Here is an 11,286-nt window from a genome sequence, read left to right on the forward strand (position 1 = left end):
TGGGTTAAACAAACATCTAGACAAAATTAAATAGGTTTTCTTTCTGGTTCTGCTATGTTGCCATAGCCAAGTAGCTTAATCTCTCTGTGCTCTGTTTCCTCAATACTAAAATGGGGAAAATGAAAGTATTTACTTTGTTTAGTTGCTGATAGTATTATATGAGTTAATATTTTCAAATTTCTTTGTCAATTAAAAAATAGTTATCATGCATAAATAAATCACAATATTTTTATACAATGGAATGCTACATGACGACGAAGATGAACAAGTACTGGTATACTCAATAACATGGATGAATAACACACATAATGTTGTGTAAATGGAGCCAGACACAAAAGAGTACAAATTGTGTAACTCCATTTGTGAAAAATTTAAAAACAGAAAAAGATATCTAATCTATAGTGATAGAAGTTGTGATATTGGTCACCTCTGAGAATGTGTAGAGGTTATTACCAGAAAGATGCTCAAACAGGGCTTCCAGGATGTTAGTAATGCTGTTTCTTGATATAGCTTCTGATTATATGAATGTGTTCATTTTGTGAACATTTTGTTTTTCAGGTACGCGGTCCTCTCACTGTTGTGGCCTCTCCCGTTGCGGAGCACGGGCTCCAGACACGCAGGCTCAGTGGCCATGGCTCACGGGTCTAGCCGCTCCGTGGCATGTGGTATCTTCCCAGACCGGGGCACGAACCCGTGTTCCCTGCATCGGCAGGCAGACTCTCAACCACTGTGCCACCAGGGAAGCCCCTTTGTCAACATTTTAAAGCTATACTATCATGGTTTGTGCTTGCTCCTCCAATTTCTTCAGGTATTTACTAAAATGTATGAAGGTATCCCTGGCTAGTCTCTCTAAAATTGCAAGCTTATCCCATGTACACAAGTCCTATCTCACTTCACTTTATAGTATGTATCATTAACTACTATATATTTAACTTTTTATATCTTGGGGTTATGTTTCCCCCTACAGAATGTAAGCTCTGTGATGATGTTGCTACTGAGTTCACTATTTTAGAACTCAGAACTCCATAGAGTCTGACACATGGTAGGTGACTGGTAATTATTTGTCAAATGAATGAATGAATGATTGAATAAATTGGATACCTGATGCAACTGGTGAAGATAATCAGACATGAGATGAGGCAGTTGGAAAAATCATCCTAAGCAGCAGGAGCAGCATTTACAATGTCCCATAGGTCAAAGAGAAATTTTGGTGAGCTACAGATTGTTCAGAATGGCTAGAGTATATTAATGTAAAAACAAGAGAGGAGAGAAATGAAACAGGAGCTAAATCTTGAAGTGTTCTGTAGACCACAAAAAGGATTATAGACCTAATCCTAAAGGCAATGCTGAGCCAGTGAATAGTTGTAAGTAGGGGAGAAGCAAGGTGAGGTTAACCCTTAGCAATACCTTTAAGCCCTTGAGTGGTTTATGCCCTTAATAAATGAGAACACTGATTTCTAATAGCCATATGAATAACAAAATTGTTGTGATTGGAAAATAATTCTAGACTCAGTTTCATCTGTTAAAGAGAAACAATGAAAATACTTACCCTATGTAGTTGTCACAAGTTTTAAATTAAGAAAATCTCCTAGTTCAAATATGAAGCATATATTAGGTGCTTAATAAATGATTGTTGACCAAGAAGCTCTTCTCCCCAGTTTTCTTTTGGAGAAGTAGTACATTGCCACAAGTGGAAGAAACTCAAGAGTTTCTGAGTCATACATAGATGGACTCCAATTTCATCTCTGCTATTCCCTCGCTGTGTGGCTTTTGGAAGCTACATACTTTTGACTCTCAGCTTTCTCCTTTTTACGAAAGTGATAGAAACACCTGCTTACTCCCAGCTAAGGGGCTGAAGTCACAACTTTCTTATGCTACATTGAGTTGCTGAGCTGGGGTGCAGCACTGACAGGAACTTGATGATGGAAATTAAGACATGAACAAGGAAGAGGTAAAGACACATGCAGTCTGTCAGTCTTGGTAAAAGCCCCTGCCTGCTAAGATCTCAACCCAGTCACTGTTTACACTTCAGCATCACTCTCCCAAAACTACAGCATCAAAAGGTAGAAAGCATGAGGTTCTCAAAATGATTCACTTGATATTTGTCTTTCTTATAAAAAAAGGGTACAAATAAATTTATTTACAAAACATAAGTAGAATCATGGACATAGAAAACAAACTTATGGTTACCAGGGGATAAGGGGGAAGGAATAAACTGGGAGACTGGGATTGACATATATACACTATTATTTATAAAATAGATAACTAATAAGGACTTAATCTATAGTGCAGGGAACTCTACTCAGTACTCTGTAATGGTCTATATGGAGAAAGAATCTAACAACAACAAAAGAGTCGATATTTGTATATATATAATTGATTCACCTTGTTGTACACCTGAAACTAAAACAACATTGTAAGTCAACTATATTCCAAAAAAATTTTTTAAATTAAAAATAAAAAATGAAAACCATGAGAACATTTCTAAAAAACAGAAAAAAGTAAAAATGGTTCACTTGTAAAAAAATTCCCAGTGTTAACCATAACAAATGATACAGTATTGGATTTAATCTTACCAACAAATCAGTAGTGGTAGAGCTTAGACACTCACTAAGAATGATCTAAGGGGTTTTTAAAAGCATAATTATTTGGGTCCCACCCTGAGAAATGCTGACTTAGTTGACCTGGAATGAGTCAAATGTCATATAGGGTGAAAAATACATGTTTAAAGACCTGTGTTGTATGAGACTTGAACTCACTGAATCTTTACAACACACTAGCAATGTAAGTATTATGTACCCCATTTTACTGAGGGAAATGAAGCTCAAATAACTAAAATAAGTTGTCCAATATCACACAGAGAATAGGTGGAAGAGCCAGAATTCTAGCTTACGCCTATCTGAGTTCTAGCCCTCCAGCTGCCTACCATAAACTATGCAAGCCAGAAGGGACTGGCAGGACATATTTAAAGTGATGAAGGAGAAGAACCTGCAACCAAGATTACTCTACCCAGCAAGGATCTCGTTCAGATTTGATGGAGAAATTAAAACATTTACAGACAAGAAAAGCTGAGAGAGTTCAGCACCACCAAACCAGCTCTACAACAACTGCTAAAGAAACTTCTCTAGGCAAGAAACACAAGAGAAGGTAAAGATCTAAAATAATGAACCCAAAACAATTAAGAAAATGGGAATAGGAACATACATATCGATAATTACCTTAAAGGTAAATGAACTAATGCTCCCACCAAAAGACACAGATTGGCTGAATGGATACAAAAACAAGACCCATATATTTGCTGTCTACAAGAGACCCACTTCAGACCTAGAGATACATACAGACTGAAAGTAAGGGGATCGAAAAAGATATTTCATGCAAATGGAAAAAAAAGAAAGCAGGAGTTGCAATTCTCATATCAGACAAAATAGACTTTAAAATAAAGCCTATTAGAAGAGAAAAAGAAGGACACTACATAATGATCAAGGGATTAAACCAAGAAGAAGATATAACAATTGTAAATAATTATGCACCCAACATAGGAGCACCTCAATACATAAGGCAAATACTAACAGCCATAAAAGGAGAAATTGACAGTAACACATTCATAGTAGGGAACTTTAACACCCCACTGTCACCAATGGACAGATCATCCAAAATGAAAATAAATAAGGAAACACAAGCTTTAAATGATACATTAAACAAGATTTTTTTTGACTTAATTGATATTTATAGGACACTCTATCCAAAAACAACAGAATACACATTTTTCTCAAGTGCTCATGGAACATTCTCCAGGATAGATCATATCTTGGGTCACAAATCAAGCCTTGGTAAGTTTAAGAAAATTGAAATTGTATCAAGTATCTTTTCCGACCACAACGCTATGAGACCAGATATCAATTACAGGAAAAGATCTGTAAAAAATACAAACACATGGAGGCTAAACAATACACTACTTAATAACGAAGAGATCACTGAAAAAATCAAAGAGAAAATTAAAAAATACCTAGAAACACATGACAATGGAGACACGATGATCCAAAATCTATGGGATACAGCAAAAGAAGTTCTAAGAGGGAATATTATAGCAATAAAATTCTACCACAAAGAAACAGGAAACATCTCAAATAAACAACCTAACCTTGCACCTAAAGCAATTAGAGAAAGAAGAAGAAAAAAACCTCAAAGTTAGCAGAAGGAAAGAAATCATAAAAATCAGATCAGAAATAAATGAAAAAGAAATGACGGAAACGATAGCAAAGATCAATAAAACTAAAAGCTGGTTTTTTGAGAAGATAAACAAAATAGATAAATCATTAGCCAGAATAATCAAGAAAAAAAGGGAGAAGACTCAAATCAATAGAATTAGAAATGAAAAAGGAGAAGTAACAACTGACACTGCAGAAATACAAAAGATCATGAGAGATTACTACAAGCAACTCTATGCCAATAAAATGGACAACCTGGAAGAAATGGATAAATTCTTAGAAATGCACAACTGCCAAGACTGAATAAGGAAGAAATAGGAAATATGAACAGACCAATCACAAGCACTGAAATTGAAACTGTGATTAAAAATCTTCCAACAAACAAAAGCCCAAGACCAGATGGCTTCACAGGCGAATTCTATCAAGCATTTAGAGAAGAGTTAACACCTATCCTTCTCAAACTCTTCCAAAATATAGCAGAGGAGGAACTCTCCCAAAATCATTCTACAAGGCCACAATCACCCCGATACCAAAACCAGACAAAGATGTCACAAAGAAAGAAAACTACAGGCCAATATCACTGATGAACATAGATGCAAAAATCCTCAACAAGATACTAGCGAACAGAATCCAACAGCACATTTAAAGGATCATACACCATGATCAAGTGGGATTTATTCCAGGAATGCAAGGACTCTTCAATATACGCAGATCAGTCAACATGATACAGCATATAAACAAATTGAAGGAGAAAAACCATATGATCATCTCAATAGATGCAGAGAAAGCTTTCGACCAAATTCAACACCCATTTATGATAAAAACCCTGCAGAAAGTAGGCATAGAGGGAACTTTCCTCAACATAATAAGGCCCATATATGGCAAACCCACAGTCAACATCATCCTCAATGGTGAAAAACTGAACACATTTCCACTAAGATCAGGAACAAGACAAGGTTCCAACTCTCACCACTCTTATTAAACATAGTTTTGGAAGTTTTAGCCACAGCAATCAGAGAAGAAACCTAAATAAAAGGAACCCAAATCAGAAAAGAAGTAAAGCTGTCACTGTTTGCAGGTGACATAATACTATACATAGAGAATCCTAAAGATGCTACCAGAAAACTTCTAGAGCTAATCAATGAATTTGGTAATGTATCAGGATACAAAATTAATGCCCAGAAATCTCTGGCATTCCTATACAATAATGATGAAAATCTGAAAGTGAAATCAAGAAAACGCTCCCATTTACCACTGCAACAAAAAGAATAAAATATCTAGGAATAAACCTACCTAAGGAGACAAAAGACCTGTATGCAGACAATTATGACACACTGATGAAAGAAATTAAAGGTGATACAAAGAGGTGGAGAGATATACCGTGTTCTTGGATTGGAAGAATCAACATTGTGAAAATGACTCTACTACCCAAAGCAATCTACAGATTCAATGCAATCACTATCAAACTACCACTGGCATTTTTCACAGATCTAGAACAAAAGATTTCACAATTTGTATGGAAAAACAAAAGACCCCGAATAGCCAAAGCAATCATGAGAACGAAAAACGGAGCTGGAGGACTCAGGCTCCCTGACTTCAGAATATACTACAAAGCTACAGTAATGAAGACAGTATGGTACTGTCACAAAAACAGAAATATAGATCAATGGAACAGGATAGAAAGTCCAGAGATAAACCCACGCACATATGGTCACCTTATCTTTGATAAAGGAGGCAGGAATGTACAGTGGAGAAAGGATGGCCTCTTCAATAAGTGGTGCTGGGAAAACTGGACAGGTACATGTAAAAATATGAGACTAGATCTCTCTCTAACACCATACTCAAAAATAAACTCAAAATGAATTAAAGACCTAAATGTAAGGCCAGAAACTATCAAACTCTTAGAGGAAAATATAGGCACAACACTCTATGACATAAATCACAGTAGAATCCTCTTTGACCCATCTCCTAGGGAAACGGAAATAAAAACAAAAATAAACAAATGGGACCTAATGAAACTTCAAAGCTTTTTCACAGCAAAGAAAACCATAAACAAGACCAAAAGAGAACCCTCAGAATGGAAGAAAATATTTGCAAATGAAGCAACTGACAAAGGATCAATCTTCAAAATTTATAAGCAGCCCATGCAGCTTAATAACAAAAAACCAAAAAACCCAATCCAAAAATTGGCTGAAGACCTAAATGGACATTTCTCAAAGAAGATAAACAGACTGCTAATAAACGCATGAAAGAATGCTCAACATCACTAATCATTAGAGAAATGGAAATCAAAACTACAATGAGATATCATCTCACACCAATCAGAATGGCCATCAACAAAAAATCTAGAAACAGTAAATGCTGGCGTGAGTGTGGAGAAAAGGGAACCCTCTTTCACTGTTGGTGGGAATGTAGATTGATACAGCCACTGTGGAGAACAGTATGGAAGTTCCTTAAAAAACTACAAATAGAACTACCATATGACCCAGAAATCCCACTACTGGGCATATACCCTGAGAAAACCATAATTCAAAAAGAGTCATGTACCAAAATGTTCATTGCAGCTCTATTTACAATAGCCTGGAGATGGAAACAACCTAAGTGTCCATCATCGGATGAATGGATATAGAAGATGTGGCACATATATACAATGGAATATTACTCAGCCATAAAAAGAAACGAAATTAAGCTATTTGTAATGAGGTGGATAGACCTAGAGTCTGTCATACAGTGTTAAGTAAGTCAGAAAGAGAGAGACAAATACCATTTGCTAACACATATATATGGAATTTAAGAAAAAATAATGTCATGAAGAACCTGGGGTAAGACAGGAATAAAGACACAGACCTACTAGAGCATGGACTTGTGGATATGGGGAGACGGAAAGGTAAGCTGTGACAAAACGAGAGAGAGGCACGGACATATATACACTACCAAAGGTAAGGGAGATAGCTAGTGGGAAGCAGCCGCACAGCACAGGGAGATCAGCTCGGTGCTTTGTGATCGCTTGGAGGGGTGGGATACGGAGGGTGAGAGGGAGGGAGACGCAAGAGGGAAGAGATATGGGAACATATGTATATATATATAACTGATTCATTTTGTTGTAAAGCAGAAACTAACACACCATTGTAAAGCAATTATACTCCAATAAAGATGTTAAAATAAAAAAGTCTTAGAAGCCTTGCCAGAGGAGCGTTTAGGGTTCAGGGAGAGCTACTTGAAGTGGACCTCATGAAATGAATAGGTATTTCCTGTCCTTGAAAGTCTCATAGGCAGCAATATAGCACAGTGATTGAGATCATATCTATAAAGCCAGTAATTGCCTTGGTTCATTTCTTAGTTGTGCCACTTTCTAATTACATGGGCAGGCTAATTAACCTGTCTCAGTCTTGTCAGCTATTAAAATGGCAATAATAATGATATCTATTACACAGGGTTATGGTGAGGATTAAAAGACAATATTTATAATGGAGTTAAAAGAGTGTGTAGTGTATAAAAAGAGAAATGTAAGTTCTTGGAAATCAAGTAAAATTAGAAATACAGACCTGTATGCAGAAAATTATAAGACACTGATGAAAGAAATTAAAGATGATACAAATAGATGGAGAGATATACCATGTTCTTAGATTGGAAGAATCAGCATTGTGAAAATGACTCTACTACCCAAAGCAATCTACAGATTCAATGCAATCCCTATCAAACTACCACTGGCATTTTTCACAGAACTAGAACAAAAAATTTCACAATTTGTATGGAAACACAAAAGACCCCGAATAGCCAAAGCAATCTTGAGAACGAAAAATGGAGCTGGAGGAATCAGGCTTCCTGACTTCAGACTATACAACAAAGCTACAGTAATCAAGACAGTATGGTACTGGCATAAAAACAGAAATATAGATCAATGGAACAGGATAGAAAGCCCAGAGATAAACCCATGCACATATGGTCACCTTATCTTTGATAAAGGAGGCAGGAATGTACAGTGGAGAAAGGACAGCCTCTTCAATAAGTGGTGCTGGGAAAACTGGACAGGTACATGTAAAAGTATGAGATTAGATCACTCCCTAACACCATACACAAAAATAAGCTCAAAATGGATTCAAGACTTAAATGTAAGGCCAGAAACTATCAAACTCTTAGAGGAAAATATAGGCAGGACACTCTATGACATAAATCACAGCAAGGTCCTTTTTGACCCACCTACTAGACAAATGGAAATAAAAACAAAAGTAAACAAATGGGACCTAATGAAACTTCAAAGCTTTTGCACAGCAAAGGAAACCATAAAGAAGACCAAAAGACAACCCTCAGAATGGGAGAAAATATTTGCAAATGAAGCAAATGACAAAGGATTAATCTCCAAAATTTATAAGCAACTCATGCAGCTTAATAACAAAAAAACAAACAACCCAGTCCAAAAATGGGCAGAAGACTTAAATAGACATTTCTCCAAAGACGATATACAGACTGCTAACAAACACATGAAAGAATACTCAACATCACTAATCATTAGAGAAATGCAAATCAAAACTGCAATGAGATATCATCTCACACCAGTCAGAATGGCCATCATCAAAAAATCTAGAAACAATAAATGCTGGAGAGGGTGTGGAGAAAAGGGAAGCCTCTTACACTGTTGGTGGGAATGTAAATTGATACAGCCACTGTGGAGAACAGTATGGAAGTTCCTTAAAAAACTACAAATAGAACTACCATATGACCCAGAAATCCCACTACTGGGCATATACCCAGAGAAAACCATAATTCAAAAAGAGTCATGTACCAAAATGTTCATTGCAGCTCTATTTACAATAGCCTGGAGATGGAAACAACCTAAGTGTCCATCATCGGATGAATGGATACGGAAGATGTGGCACATATATACAATGGAATATTACGCAGCCATAAAAGGCAACGAAATTGAGCTATTTGTAATGAGGTGGATAGACCTAGAGTCTGTCATACAGAGTGAAGTAAGTCAGAAAGAGAGAGACAAATACCGTATGCTAACACATATATATGGAATTTAAGAAAAAAAGTGTCATGAAAAACCTAGGGGTGAAACAGGAATAAAGACACAGACTTACTAGAGAATGGACTTGAGGCTATGGGCGGGGGAAGGGTAAACTGTGACAAAGCGAGAGAGAGGCACGGACATATATACACTACCAAACGTAAGGTAGATAGCTAGTGGGAAGCAGCCGCATAGCACAGGGAGATCAGCTCGGAGCTTTGTGACTGCCTGGAGGGGTGGGATAGGGAGGGTGGGAGGGAGGGAGATGCAAGCGGGAAGAGATATGGGAACATATGTATATATATAACTGATTCATTTTGTTGTGAAGCTGAAACTAACATACCATTGTAAAGCAATTATACTCCAATAAAGATGTAAAATGAAAAAAAAAAAAAGAAAGAAATACGTATTCCAATGTCACCTCACACCCCTGCTGTTGCCACCTCTGAAGACATGGTTCTGATTAGTACAAGCAATGTAAAATGGAAGATATGCTACTTCAATACATAAAACCTCAATAAAACTTCTAACCTGGTAATGCAACCAAGAAAATAATGGCACTTAAGCAGCCCTACACTTCCCAAATGGAAATGAATATACAGAAAAGGTGGAAGAGCAGCTCTGCATGAGAGAGAAGGAAGAAAGCAGAAACACTGGGCTTATAAAGATCAAAGCCTGACTCTGTCACTTGGATTAAATAATAAGCTTACTAATATCATTTCTCCCAAAACCTTGGTCATCTAAGGGAAAGAGAAGTGGGATGAAAGGACTTGAACCACAATTGAAAAACATTTTTATTTTTTATAATAACAACTGACATTTATATAGAGTTTTACACGGTTACTTAGCATGTAGTGAATCCTCAGTAAATGAGAATTTTATTGTGGCTGCTGTTAGTATTTCTTTGTTACTCTTACAGATGGGGGAAAAATTTAAGGGACTTGTTCAAGGCCATATAATACAAGCGATGAATTGGGGAGCAAATGCTGGAAGCCAGGGCTTCTGCCTGACTCCAAAACTTAATTATTTTCACCATACCAGTTTCTTATGGCATTTTAAAAGATACTGAAGCAAGCCAAATGTGTGACTAATATTCCCCAAATTGTACACTACAATTGTATACTACAGGATTTTCACAGATATTCTGTAAGAAACAAAATGCTTCCTTGGCCAAATAAGCTTGTAAGTGCTGTGTTAAACATTAAACACATTTCTTTTTTATTCTTCTTTTTTTTTTTTGGCTGCATTGGGTCTTCTTTGCTGTGCACAGCCTTTCCCTAGTTGCAGCGATCAGGGGCTACTCTTTGTTGTGATGCACGGGCTTCTCATTGCAGTGGCTTCTCTTGTTGCGGAGCATGGGCTCTAGGCACGCGGCCTTCAGTAGTCGTGTCTCGCAGGCTCTAGAGTGCAGGCTCAGTAGTTGTGGTGCACAGGCTTAGTTGATCCGCGGCACGTGGGATCTTCCTGGACCAGGACTCCAACCCATGTCCCCTGCATTGGCAGGTGGATTCTCAACCACTGTACCACCAGGAAATTCCTAAACACATTTCTTTATGAAAAGACTCCTCGGAGCGTTTTAAATGTGTTGGTTTTTATGAGTCACCACAGAAGGACTAGAAAATCCAGGCTTTTCCAAACATATTTGACTGTAAAATCTTCTGTTCTATAGTACACTTTTTGATACTTTTCAGAATTCTAGTATTCTACTGAATGCAACTTGGGAAACACTGCTCCAAAGATGCCTTGAGATTTGCTAAGGGAAATTCTACCAGGTTTTTCCAAGTGAATAGTCTCACTCCTCAACTGGTAGGCACTATGGAGATGGGCGGGGAGGGAGTGTCAGAAGTTTCAGTATTACACAGGATTTGCAATAAAGAAGGGTCAATCATGTTCAAAAGCCTTTGGTGATTCCAAAAGCTGGACACCAGAGCCAGGAAAGGGTGATCAGGAAATAAGGTCAAGTCAAAACAAGTTAGGAATCCAAAATCCAGGGCAATAATGGGTAGCAGAGTTTAGTGAGAGGACCAGGCCCAAGGATGGGTCAGGAATGTTTTCAGAGCCAGC

The 11,286-nt window shown here is 37.3% G+C and overlaps 1 long non-coding RNA gene across 1 annotated transcript in view; it reads left to right on the forward strand.

Moving 5' to 3' along the window:
* The window catches only part of LOC141277645 (uncharacterized), a 54,012-nt gene extending 53,232 nt beyond the window's left edge, over positions 1–780 (forward strand). Inside the window, exon 2 of the long non-coding RNA XR_012329377.1 lies at positions 559–780. This is a non-coding gene — a long non-coding RNA (uncharacterized lncRNA). The remainder of the gene's footprint in view (positions 1–558) is intronic.
* Positions 781–11,286: the final 10,506 nt, after the last annotated feature.

Source organism: Tursiops truncatus, chromosome X, assembly GCF_011762595.2.
Source record: "Tursiops truncatus isolate mTurTru1 chromosome X, mTurTru1.mat.Y, whole genome shotgun sequence".
NCBI lineage: Eukaryota > Metazoa > Chordata > Mammalia > Artiodactyla > Delphinidae > Tursiops > Tursiops truncatus.